Consider the following 13,083-nt stretch of genomic DNA (forward strand, 5'->3'; position numbering starts at 1 on the left):
AGGACTAGTTTATGACTATGCTTTCATGAAATAGAAGCCCAGGTCTATCATCGATCTATCAATCTATTTTTCTATCTATCCATTCATCAAGCCATCCATCCGTCTGTAAATTTGTGCATTCATTGATTTATTTGTTTGCTTATTTATCTCACCTCCACTACCGCTGTGTGAGCACAATGCTTCACTCCACTACTAATCTAAGTCTCTAAGTGATAGGTTCATTTCAAAGACAGGCTGAAATAACATTTAGATTAACCGTATTCTTGCTTAGAATGTGAACATTCATCATTCATTCAGCATTTTCAAAAGAATATTGATATCAAAGTTATTTTTTGGTTATGTTTTCTATTTTCTGCACTTCATACATTCCCTTCACAAACTTGTATCCCCTCTCCACCAATCATTAGGTCTTTAGAAAAGTAATAATTGTAATAATTGATAGAGATAGGCCTGGACAATATATTAAATTGTGAGGAGAGATTAAATTTTAGTACATGGCTTTTAACACAATGGAGCGTACAATGGTGGCTGTATTATATATTAGCATTATCATTATTATGTTGAGCATTCTGTCAGAAGAGTGACACTTCATTGTCAGGCTACATGTATGCCTCCACTGTATTTATCAATAAATGCAGAAACTGAATTGTTACAAGTAAGCCTTACTGCAAAATATACACAATAACCTTCATTTAACGGCTAGTTGATTGAAAGCACATTCCTTTCACAGCGACTATCTGTAGGAGTTAGTTGCAGGGGAAGGGAGGTTTATACACATCCCACCCACACCTGGAGCTGTCTAGTATAATTACAGTCATGTGTTGGTGGCAACTGAGCAACTTGAGCAACTGGAATGGTTGGAGGCTCAGTGCCTTGCTCAACAGCACTTTGACAGTTGTTGAGGTACTTCTCTTTTACTTCCAACACCCAGATCTTCCCAGCTGGTTTGGAGATGTGGAGATTGAGGGATAACACCCTTTGTGCCAATCGTCAAGGTCACCCCTCTCCTTTATATTATACCTGCTGGTGTCTGCACACAGTCAGCATAGCTGAAGATATCAGAGCTTGTTTTCCTACCTTCAGGAGAAGCCAATAGCTGTCATTTATTCTTGTAAAGTATGAAAACAACTTCCACAGACTTGAAAATTGCCCGAGCTAGATAATCCATCATGGGAAACATGAAGCCTTAATTTGGTTTTGTCAAGGTTTCTCTATTTTGTGGAGTGTTGAGTTGAGTTACATTACACTCTGCTTACTGTCAACCACCTCACATTTCCCCTTACAAACTTTACTGTCACATCCTCTTCTTATATCCATCTTCATATTTGGGGCATCACTGTTAGCCAGGACAGCAGTAAATACGTATATAAGTTAGGTTATGGCACCATAAAGTTTGTATTTTAAAAAGAAGTAAATGTTAAAAATTCTAATTAAACACAGCATGCACTGCAAAATGACTGGGGAAATGTAAACTAGACATAGACAGTAGTAAATGGGCTCTATGTGACACTGGTATTCTCCTTTAAAACCAGCAAACTTCCTCTCACAACTTTACTTCTATCCGTAAAGGTGGCAGTATAGTAGAAACAAAATCGAAAATTGGCGTATTCACACAGGCTCGCCAGCCAAATTAGTCAAAACATTCACACAGTTTCGTTCACTGCCCCCCAATACGCCATCGCCTGCAATTGGTCAACAATGTCACACGATTGGTTGCATTTTGTATGCATGTGTCCTTTCAGCCGCATGTTTCTGGTTTATTTCCTTGATGATGATAGATGAAAGATGATACAGTCTGATGCTAGACTTGTTGAAGTTGTGAGAGGATATGTGCTCTTATATGACCAAGCAGGGACTATAAAGACTCCATCTGGCGTGTAGAGTCATTAAATGAACAGACCGCAAGTGGCAGCGAGTATACAGACATTTGCTTGCAAGTATACAGGCATTATACATTTGCTCGCCGCAGCGTGTTCAGCAGCAGCTAGACTATGTTTCTTCTATACTGCCACCTTAAAGTGGAGATGAAACAATGACACAGACACCTACATAGAGCTTTGTGTATTATTAAGATGTACCACAACAAAAACAACATTGTAAAAGTAAGCCATTGTTAAGAAAATCCATTTATAAAAATGCCTTTACACTATATTTGTAGCCTATTTGTAGCATTTGAATGTTCGTGCTCTCTTGTGCTCTCCCTGGGAAATGTAGAGGAGTAATATTTCATTATGTAATGTCAAAAAGGAACAGGTCATTCTCATTGCTGTTTCTGTGAGGATAATTCCTTCACACTTACGTCTCACCAGCTCAAGCTGATCACGTTTCACATGGCAGCTCTAGTACTCAAGAACAGAGACAGAGAGCTGAAAATGGAGGAACGACACGGATCAGTCAGTACACACTGTGCAGAATACAGTATGATTGCTGACTGGCTCAGTGTTTAGCACGGTCGCCTCACTGATGCTGGTTTGATTCCCGGCCCTTTCTGTGTGGAGTTTATAGGTTATTTCTGTGATATCCATAGAAGAATGTGAGTGTGAGAGACTGTGTATCTGTGTTAGCCCTCTGATGGACTGTTTCCTGCCTTCTGCCCAGTGTATGCTGGGATAGGCTCCAACCCCGCAAGACCCTGAATAAGAATAAGTGGGTAAAGAAAATGAATGAATGAATGGTGTAAAAACTAATTTGAATCCTGCTGGCCACATCACTTTACTTTCTATGTCTCTTTCTCTTAGTACCACCTGCACACACACACACACACACACACACACACACACACACACACATATACACACACAGTCTGTCTCTCACATAAAAGTGCTGGAATGTAGGTACTGATTCAAGCAGTTACCTTCATCACTAAACAGGGTCAACACACTTACACACACACACACACACACACACACACACATGCACACACCAGCAGTAGTAGCAGCAGCATACCAGCCTCCCTGCCTGCAGCATCTCAATTGGCTGCTTTGAGCTGCAGCTGGGGACCACTTCTGCAGGGCGGTCTCCACGGACAGACTTATTTATGTCTGCTAGAGTAAGCTATAGCTACAGTGAGCTACAGCTGTAAATTACTCTCAGACAGTCCCCTTGTTTGGCTGACAAATGTCTGAAATGTGTGTGTGTGTGTGTGTGTGTGCGTGTGCCTGAAAGCAGGGCTGGGTCTGCGGAGAGGACAGAGGGCCAGAGAAGCAGCCCGAAAGCAGCAGATGGCTCGGTTAGAGCGTGGGCCTCGGGAATACTAATGCCTCGGCCTTGAATCCTAAGTGACGACCGCTGTTCACACCAGTGAAGCAAACAGTCAGGCTTCAAGAGAGAGGAGGCAAGACAGAACAGATCAGGAGAGAAAGAGAAAGACAACCAAGAAGAGAAAAGGTTATAAAATAACCTGTAACATTGCAATTCCAGTCTTCATAATATGCAGTATAAGACAGAGACAAATGTCTCAAATGATATCATTACCATATGAATGAACCCTCTTAGGATGTGTGGAAGTAATGGTCAGAATCACTGGGGTATTTAGCTGGAAGGTCTCCAACACTCAAGCACATGGAGTGGTGAAAACATGTAGCAACAGTCAATCACACACAATCTTTCCAATGTTTCCCCTTACTATGAGATCACCGAGTTTTGCAAACATAAGCTACTCAGAGGCAAAAGGCCTAATCGCTAACATAAGTTTGTTTGAAACCTACATTATTACCAACCCACATTAACTTGTAGGCCCATTTAAACAGTTCCTCTACCTTAGAAATAGCAGAACATTGTTCTTTTGAAAGCCACTGTTCATATCTGGACATGAAACTGAATGACAGCTGAGTTAACGCTGCCCAAGTTTCATTATTTTCTCTTTGAACGTCAACTCCTGCAGACAAAAAAGAAAAAAGTTCTCTTGTTTTAAAAAGACAGCAAACAACGGGATTATTGTGATGCATACAGCCAAATATAGCGCACTGTGCTTTATGTGTTCAATTGTTGAAATCAGGGATAATCGGACAGCGGAGACGCTGAAAACCGCAGTGCTGTTGTTCACAGCCTACATACGCTTGTAACTTACACTGCACCAGCGGTGAGATAATGAGTTCACATCAATCTCTATGCTTCATATCAATTTTGCAAAGGCGTAGCAAACATCGTTTGGTGGATACAGATTTGGATATTCTGAATAGATGTTTCAGGGGGCGGTGCCGGCCTCTCTTGCTATATTGTTTGTTACTCCTGTCTGATTCTGATCTCAGCTGTTTGTTAGTTTCCTCGCTTTGATGGAGCTTGTTTGGTTGATGTGAACAGCGGGGAATTGGCTGGGGCGCGACATCAGCTGAGGTAATGTTACAAAGCAGTTCACCCCAAACAGCCTGCTAGAGCGGAAGAGATCAACGAACGACAGAGGTCACTCTGCTCCCTAATTGTCTGGCTAGGTTATTGTCACCGATCTAAGGGACTCATTTACTCTTTATATTCTATTTCATTGAAGTATATTCTGTTCCATAAGAAGTGTATGTATGTAGGTATGTATTTATTTATTTGGATTGTCAGCACAACATTTTTGTAGTCACTTCTTCACATTTTGGATCTTAGTCATGGTCTTTGTGTGTGTGTGCGTGTGTGTGTGTGTGTGTGAGTTTGTTTGTGTGCACGCATAGAATCTGGTCACAGGTAAACCTGAGAACCCCTGAAAAACACACTTGCACCGCTGCTGAAAAAAATCCTAGGAGAAACATTACTCTCCCTCTTTCTCTCTGATGAAGGACGATTGTGCCTCCCAACACCTTTTAATGACTTGCTTTGCGAAGCATGGCAGAGTCATGATTAAATTAAAGTCATTCTATTGTAGTCCGCCTATCACATGGTATTAGTATCATATACACAGAAGCTAGCCTACATGTAGAATTTCAGATACAATCAATAAACTACTACTTCAATTAAGTAAGTAACTTATTCTGTGTGTGTGTGTGTGTGTGTGTGTGTGTGTGTGTGTGAGTGTGTTCTGCTCGTGTGTGCATATGTGCGCACATTGTGGTCTGAATAATTACATTTTAGATTTGCTACACTTTCTCTTTGTCTGGGGTAAAGGTTCACCTCTATCTGCATCTCATTTTCTCTCCAAAGAGGCAAAGAGTCCTGGTTTAAGTTCTGCTGAATTAAAATTTTGGTCTTGAAAAGAAGCAAATAATCTTTTCAGGGACAGAATATGGAGGGGCCCACAGACAGTTTCCAGAGAGAACAAAGTGCAATGGAGAGAAAGAATCTTCTCTATTTCATTCCTTTTAAAGATGGAGACCTGGCTACCTGCTGCTACTCAGCACAGAGGAAATTGCTGTTTCAATTGAAGTTTCAATTCAGCTGTCTCTCTCTCTCTCTCTTCTCTCTCTCTCTCTCTCTCTGTCTCTCTCACTCACACACACACACACACACACACACACACACACACACACTTGCACAGTACACCATCTGGGCTTTCACAGGACTCACTGTTCTTCACTTAAAAACCTCTTTTCTTCTTAGCCCCATCATACACACAAACACCCACATATAAACACACACCCATACCAGATGTCCCTCTTTCCTCTTTGGGGAACTGCAGGCAGGTAATGGAGGGTAAACTCACCTAAACTCAGTTAAACCACATTTTTATGGTTTATCCATCTTTTTAGGCTGATATAAATTCATAGGAAACATCATATTAGCATCAAACTGATCTAAGTTACACAATGTCTTTTAAAGAAAACAAGTCCAGATGCTGTACAGTCCCACAGCGCCTAGCTAGGCGAGCAGCATCAGCTGCTGCTGTAGTTGAAGTTAGTCCTGCAATAATCAGGATAACCACATCATTCACCCAATGTATTGTCAAGAAGAATAGATCCACTTTACTATACTATATAGGTTTGCTGTTTGTCAGTATCATAGTAGCCTGTTAGCCAACATGTTTAGCTAATTTAGTTATTGCCCAAACTTGATAAATTCCACTATTAGCTGAATATAGTTGTAATTAAAATGTTTTTATTTGTTTTTTTCACACATACTAGTATCTTGCTCAAGCATACTTCGATAGGTATGGCTGAACTAGGAATCAAGCCCGGGTTGCTTCAGCTGGAGGATGACCATTAACCACTATAGGCCATCCTGCCTCCGCTATTACTGGTGACAGCACACATGGAATGGAATATAACCACTTTCCCTGCCATCTTGTTATTTGCTGCCCATAGAGCCATCATGCTAAAATAATTGTTTTTGAATTTTGGCATACTGAACTGTGTAATTTCAGGCATGGTGGGGAGAAATGTGAATTTCTGAAACACCAACGCTATAAAACTTTTCTATGGTCAACGATTGGATCACTGCTGCCCTTTATGAGGCAGACTGTCAGCCATCTTTATTAGGGGCAGCTCTGGTCTAGTTAACTGATCATATCACTTTCCCCTGTAAACATTCAACTGTATAACATGAAGCCACGTTAAAAACTGTGACACATCATTAAATATATGTGTCGACATAATGTGTAATGACTTGACATTGCTGAGTTATGATGCTAGTAAATAAAAGTAAAAGAGGAGGACTCTCTGCAATAAGAGAGAGGGAGAGAGTGAGAGAGAGAGAGAACAAGCTTTCTCTCAGCTCTCTCATTGAGATTCAGCGTCTGTTCTCCTTACAGCCTCCCACTCACTGCAGGACGACAACAAGAGAACGAGGCGGGAGACAGGAAGAGAAGGAAAGTATAGACTTGGTGAGCAGGAGGAATGGCACAGGCCCACGGAGTGCATCACTCCCCTCCACACACACACACAAAAAACTCACATACACACACACACACACGCACACACCATTCTGCCTGGCACTGTCCATCTCGCCACTTCAAGCACACACTACAGACACACCCTCCTTCACCCTTGACTGTTACCATGGTAACTCTTTGTTTTCCAGTGCAGTCTGTCAGAAGAGAACTGTCTGGGCCAATCAACAACAATTCGGCAGGCCAAATCACCCCTTCCCCAAAACACACACACCCATTAATGTACAAACGCATTATTCAAATAATACTGTCACATTACTATTATATTTTTGTCTGTGTTGGAAACATGAGAAGCAGTGCCACTTGTGGTGTCTAGGTTAAATTTGCCTCTCCAGAATGAATGATGCCAGAACGAATCAAGCAGATGGCCATTTGTTTTTCATGGGCGGCCGGGCACCATACGGGACCAAATTTGTACGGTCAGGGAACATATACAACAAGTCTACAAATCCATCAAGAAGGAGTTATACCACTGAAATCAGCAAGGGTCCTAGCAATATACAACCCCTCCAGACATAATGCTCAATAAACCAATGTCACCTGTAAAAAATACAGTTCCAGCAAGTCACTGTACTCTTGTCTCTAAAAACTCTAGGCCCAGTTTAGAGACTAGTCTTTGGCCAATGAATGACACATAAACAGTTAAGTAACAAACAAGGTTGTTGTGTCCAGTGGCAAGAGATGACTATGAACACCAGTACACAAACTACAACACCAAAATGGCCTGTGCTAAGCAATGGTCTTCCTTTGAACATTAGAAAATATACACAACATTTACAATAAGCCACCAAACAATCAGAGACAGGGTTGCAGTTTATTACTCATTGCACCCTGGATCTATTATGTGTTTCACATACACTAAATTGTTCACCTGTATCCAAGCAATATCTCCTTGTACAACGGCACCTCAAAAATGGTTGAATGTTCACTTGAATGGACTCTAGAATAAATAGTTTTCAGTACCTTTACTCCACGAGTTCCTTTACTCTGTGCACCTGTTAACCCCTGAGACATGACATTTATTCATGAGTACAATAGATAGATACCTTTCTTAGGTCCATGTAGTCAAAGGTATGGGTGAATGATAAAGTAGCTACGCTGGAGGATAAGAGATACAATAATAATGTAGGCCATCATCTAAATGTAGCTGGCCCTGCCATTGTGGGCGGTTGGACAAGGGAGGCAGTTGACTAACAGTGAAACCCTCACAGTGCATTCACACTGCGAGGAACACATTCAACAGCTCACCAAAGTCCATTCATTTCCTTCAGAACTGAGCGACCAGGGAAACTCAGCTGGTGTGAAGACAGCCAACAAGCTTGTCAGTGGAGAAAAGTTGGCTACAGCAGAACTTTCAGCGGTCACTGGCTGTCAACTGCCAATCATATTTCCATGCTTCCTTGCCTCCTTGTTTTCCAACGGATGTGATTTTCTTTCATTTTGTTTAACGAACATTAGTTCTCAAATCAATCAAAACGATGTGACAATATGAAAGGAAAATTGACAAAGGAAAAATACATTATTTTCCTGTTTTGCAGCTGTGCTAGACCACTGCATAGATGTAATTAGAGCCTCTTGCACCACTCCATCGGTCAGAATAGAGCGACCCATCAACCAAGTCGCAGTGTGAACACACGTTTCAGTGCGTGAGCTCTGAGGGTGGCCAGGTGGCACATGGGGCTAAGTTAGCCTACATACTTGTATCAGGAAAGAGCATGAAGCACTCTCTACAAAGTTTGCCTGGCGACAGGCCCAGCTCAGAGAGAGCTAAACGCAGCTTAATGGCCCCAGAGGGAGGCGGATACTGGGACGATTTCACAGGGATTAATTGCTATCAACTGGATTGTGTTAACTTATTGATGAGTGAGAGTGAGATAGAGATATAGAGAGGCATATTAAGTTATCCTCACATGTAAAATGATCAACTTTGGGGGAGACAGTAAAAGCAGTCTTGACATCACACCAACACCCATTTATTGTCACTACTGCCACCAACGTGTTAGTAGCAGGTAAAGCCTTTTAGTTTTGCATATAACAAACCACCCCACTCCAGACCAGTTATATTTTGACAACAAAATAAATGGGTATAAATTCAATAACCTAATCAAAAGGGATGAGGTAATAAAGATTATGGAGATGCAGCTAATTAAAAATGGCAATTGTTTGGTCTGTCTGCTCATAAAATGGGGAATGAGAACATACAAGACAAAAAAGGATGCGCTCTCTCTTATTTCTGTTTGATAGGGGATTAGTCGGTATTTGTGAATTTTGAGTCCAGGTCTTGAAAAAAGAAAATCTACACAAAACTCTGGAACTGTTCAAAATTATATGAAAAGTAAAAGTTTCCCATTGGGAATTTGGATGTACAGTAAAGATGGAGTTGTCATGATGCAGGGGCAAAGTTTTATTATTTTTTATAAGAGTATGTTTGTGATACCTTATAGTCATTTGTTTTTCCACTCATGTTATCATCAGTGATCTGTGCCTGAACAACGTGCAGAGCTCAACACTATCCTTTAGTATAAGAGGGCCAACCAACTGGATCTTCATGTAAGCCAAGGTAATGTAAGCCTTGTAACATCTGTGTCTATTATATAATGCAGCCGGTTATCGCGGGCTTGTTGCTGTGATCTGCAGGTTAATAAGCTTAGGATCTTAGTCAGCTTTCATACAGCCTATGAGCTGCAAGTCTGTTAGTTAATGTTTGGGGATAAAAAAAAAGTAAAATTGATTCAGTAATCTTGCTTTTTCTCTGTGTAATCAAAATGTCTGGTTTGGAGGGCTAATTTCTATTGAGCTCCAGTAATTTATTAGAAGATTTTTTCCAGGTTTGATTGAGCAGACATAAAATAAAAGAGCAACAAGCCAAAAGTAAACATGTTTTCTCCCTGGAATAATGCAGCCCCCCTCTGGGCCAATCAGTGACAAATATGTCATCTTGTTTTGACCTGTAATTATAGCAACCCCTTTGGGCCAATCAGTGTAATTTTGAAAATGCCAGAAGACAGTGGTGAGCTGCATCATTCTTCCAAGTTTTGTCAAAATCCAATCAGTGGTGTCTGAGATACTGTGTGACGAATGAACAAACTATGTAGATGTCAGGCCAGTAATAGATACTGCCATCTTACTCACTGCTAGCAAACTAGAGACTATGCAGTGAAAGGGACACTAGGCGACGTCAGGAATGAATGCTGTAATGCTAAACTAGGTTATGACAAGCAATCTTTGCTTTTTCATTGCGGCTTCAAAACCGATCAAAAGTCACTTTAACAAATAACGAAATCCATATTAGAGGAAACCTCTAAAGCAAAATAGCCTCAGATGTATTTAGAGGCAATCATTTTACACCCCTATTCATTTTCTTGTTATAGTCTGACAGGGTGCGGGATCCGGAATCCCTAATTTAGGCAGAAATATTATGTCACACTTGACTGGTCTATGATGAGGTGCATCGTTCCCCCAAGATTAATCAAAACCCAATCAGCAGTGTCGGAGATATCGCATGTGACGGACGAACGCACAGACAAATGAACAAACAAACGAACAGACAGAGATCCATAGTCACACTCCATTTAAAGCAATATTTCACTTTGGTACAACATTATCACCTTTTCAAACCGTTAATATGGATTGACTCAGGGAGGGCGGGGTCAGGGTTGGGGTAAACTGAATCACTGAATGATTTTTTGGACAGGTGGAGACTGGAAAGCGGCGTTGACCCCCCAGCTGTCTGCTAGGCTGACCTGTCACTCCTACTGAACTGTCACTGACAGTCAGGAGAGATGAAGGTGAGAATTAATCCCCGGCTGACAGAAAGATCCACCTGACCCTGCACTGAGAGGTCTTCCACAATCCTCCTTCCTATTGACATTTCTCCAGAAACTGCCGGCTCCCTCCAGCCTCTAACTACCATTCATCCAAACCCAGAACAGCAGCAGAGCCTTGAAACTGCTCAGCGAGGTGACTTTTGTCGTTCCTGGAAATATGACCCATTAGGGGACATAGAGGTTTGTTTCTATGTTCTGAGACAGCGATTGATTGCTTGATTGATTGATTGATTCCTATGCTGGAATGTGGTAAATCATAGGTATAGAGGTTCGCTCCTATACTGCAGTACGATAAAAGAATATGTCTATTTTTTATTATTATACTTACATCTTTTTTAATGTAATTAACTAGACAAATTTATTTTTTGTGTTTTATGTGAAGCACATTGAATTTGCATTGTGTATGAAATGTGCTACATAAATAAAGTTTTCCTTCCCTTCTTGTTAATGACTGGCTATAACGCATGTATGACAGCTGCCTCATAATTGTATTTAGAGTGGACAACACACTGCAGTATCAACTCTATTTTCCAAGGGTCTGTTCAGATATCAGACCACGAAAACAGCCTCTATTTCTGCTCTCGGAGAGCCGCGGTCCATATTGACAGAATCCCGAGAAAAATGCTAATAATATTCATTGAATGTCGTGATGTTCATTGTATTCAGTGACAGCACAGAATAGAGCAAGCAATATCGGGCCAGCAAATATTCCCTTATCTTGTTGACAGACAGACAGGCTGAACAGTAATGGCTGGGCCCACTAATGCAGTTTGGTGGCAGGCGCATGAAATAACTTCTGGGTTGGGTCAATCGCACCATCCCCGAGGGAAGGCAGGAGGAAAATATTCATCAGCTTTCACATCACACAATTGAGACATATAACACACACACACACACACACACACACATACACATGGACTACACACCCCATCAGCCTTAACCTGCCTTTTTTCCACACCCATACGAACACCCTTACATCCCGAAATGGAACAAGAGAACATGAAAGCCGCTGAGCATTGTGTGAGTTTTTGTTTGGTCTCAGTATCAGCGCTGGCCAGCAGACAGGCTGAGGATTAATCACCTAGACGCTGTCGACTCAGCCACACAGAGGAGCAGTGCTATTCTTAACAAGAACAAAGACAGACAGAGGCTTGAATTTGATTATCAGTCCAGTCCCATGCTGTAGTGCCATTTTAGCTTATCTGTGTGTGCATAAATGTTTGCTCATGTGTGTATTTGTGTGTGTGTTGGACCCATGTGACAGTGTGTGCCAAGAATATCGATTCTGATCAATATATTGGCTCTGGTGTGTATCGCCTGACTGCCTGACTGTGCATGTATGTGCACGTGCGTGTGTGTGTGTGTGAGTGTGTGTGTGAATCTGTCACATCAGTCCTCCTGAAGCACTGGCAGCCTCAGGAGGGGCTGTCACATCTCCCAGCATCCTTCATGCTTTACTGAGCCCAAGGGAAACACAAAGAGTCAGGCTGGGAGATTGAAATCTGCCCACCTCTACTCAACACACACACACACACACACACACACACATATACACATACACATACGCATGCATACATACACTCATGTCCCAACAGCAGCACTGTAATCTTGTCTGTATTCCCCCAGCAACAAAAGTAAATAGCAACTACAGGAGAATAGTAACTGTTCTCTTCTACTTTCAAACTTCAAAACATGACAATAACTATTCATTCATGTTGCATAATCTACTAAGGATTTACTTTGAGAGACAGAAAAGCCATCTGTGAGTCCCTTCATGCCAACTATAAAGCTATGCTAATGAGTTTAGGGAATCTTTTCAGATGTGGAAGCTTGGAGAAAACAAGGAGACAATAAGCGCAGCAGCAAATGCAGCCTGACAGAGGAGGCAGGCCTGCTATGTAATAATGCATGATTCAAAGCTATTTTAAGATAGTGGATTGCTAAACCTAGATTTCTGTGGGGAAATCTCGCTCACATCACTCTGTGGAAACTGTGCCAAGCAGGAACGCAGTCGGTGCCTGGGTTCGGTAATGAGGCTGGCTTCAACTCAGTGTTACCTAGACAGGGTGGGAGAGGAGGTACCTGTTCATGTCCGGCGTCATCATGCTGCTTCTGCAATGGTTTGCTCAGGTTTACATGGCAGCGGTGAATGTCAGGGCCACCTATGGAAGCAGCCGTGTTGCTGTTAAAAGCCTTCTCTACCTAGATCCCTTTCTCTTTCCTCTCTTTCCCATCTAATTCCAAAGCCAAAAGATAACAAACTGGCAAATACATTACATTCAGTAAGCACTTTAAAAAGACTATAGATTTCCTGTTATTTGATACTGAAGAACTGCCAAGACTCTAACTACCACATTTAAAAGTTATCATCGTATCATATTCCTGTGATCTAGGATTGTCAGTATTTGCGAACATGAGCCAATCTCTCCTAAAACTAGAAACCACAGAACCATG

This window comes from Centroberyx affinis, unplaced genomic scaffold (genome assembly GCF_046629955.1).
Source record: "Centroberyx affinis isolate AG114_WGS23_722 - 3 ecotype Tasmania unplaced genomic scaffold, CSIRO-AGI_Caff_v1 ptg001726l_1, whole genome shotgun sequence".
Taxonomy (NCBI): domain Eukaryota; kingdom Metazoa; phylum Chordata; class Actinopteri; order Beryciformes; family Berycidae; genus Centroberyx; species Centroberyx affinis.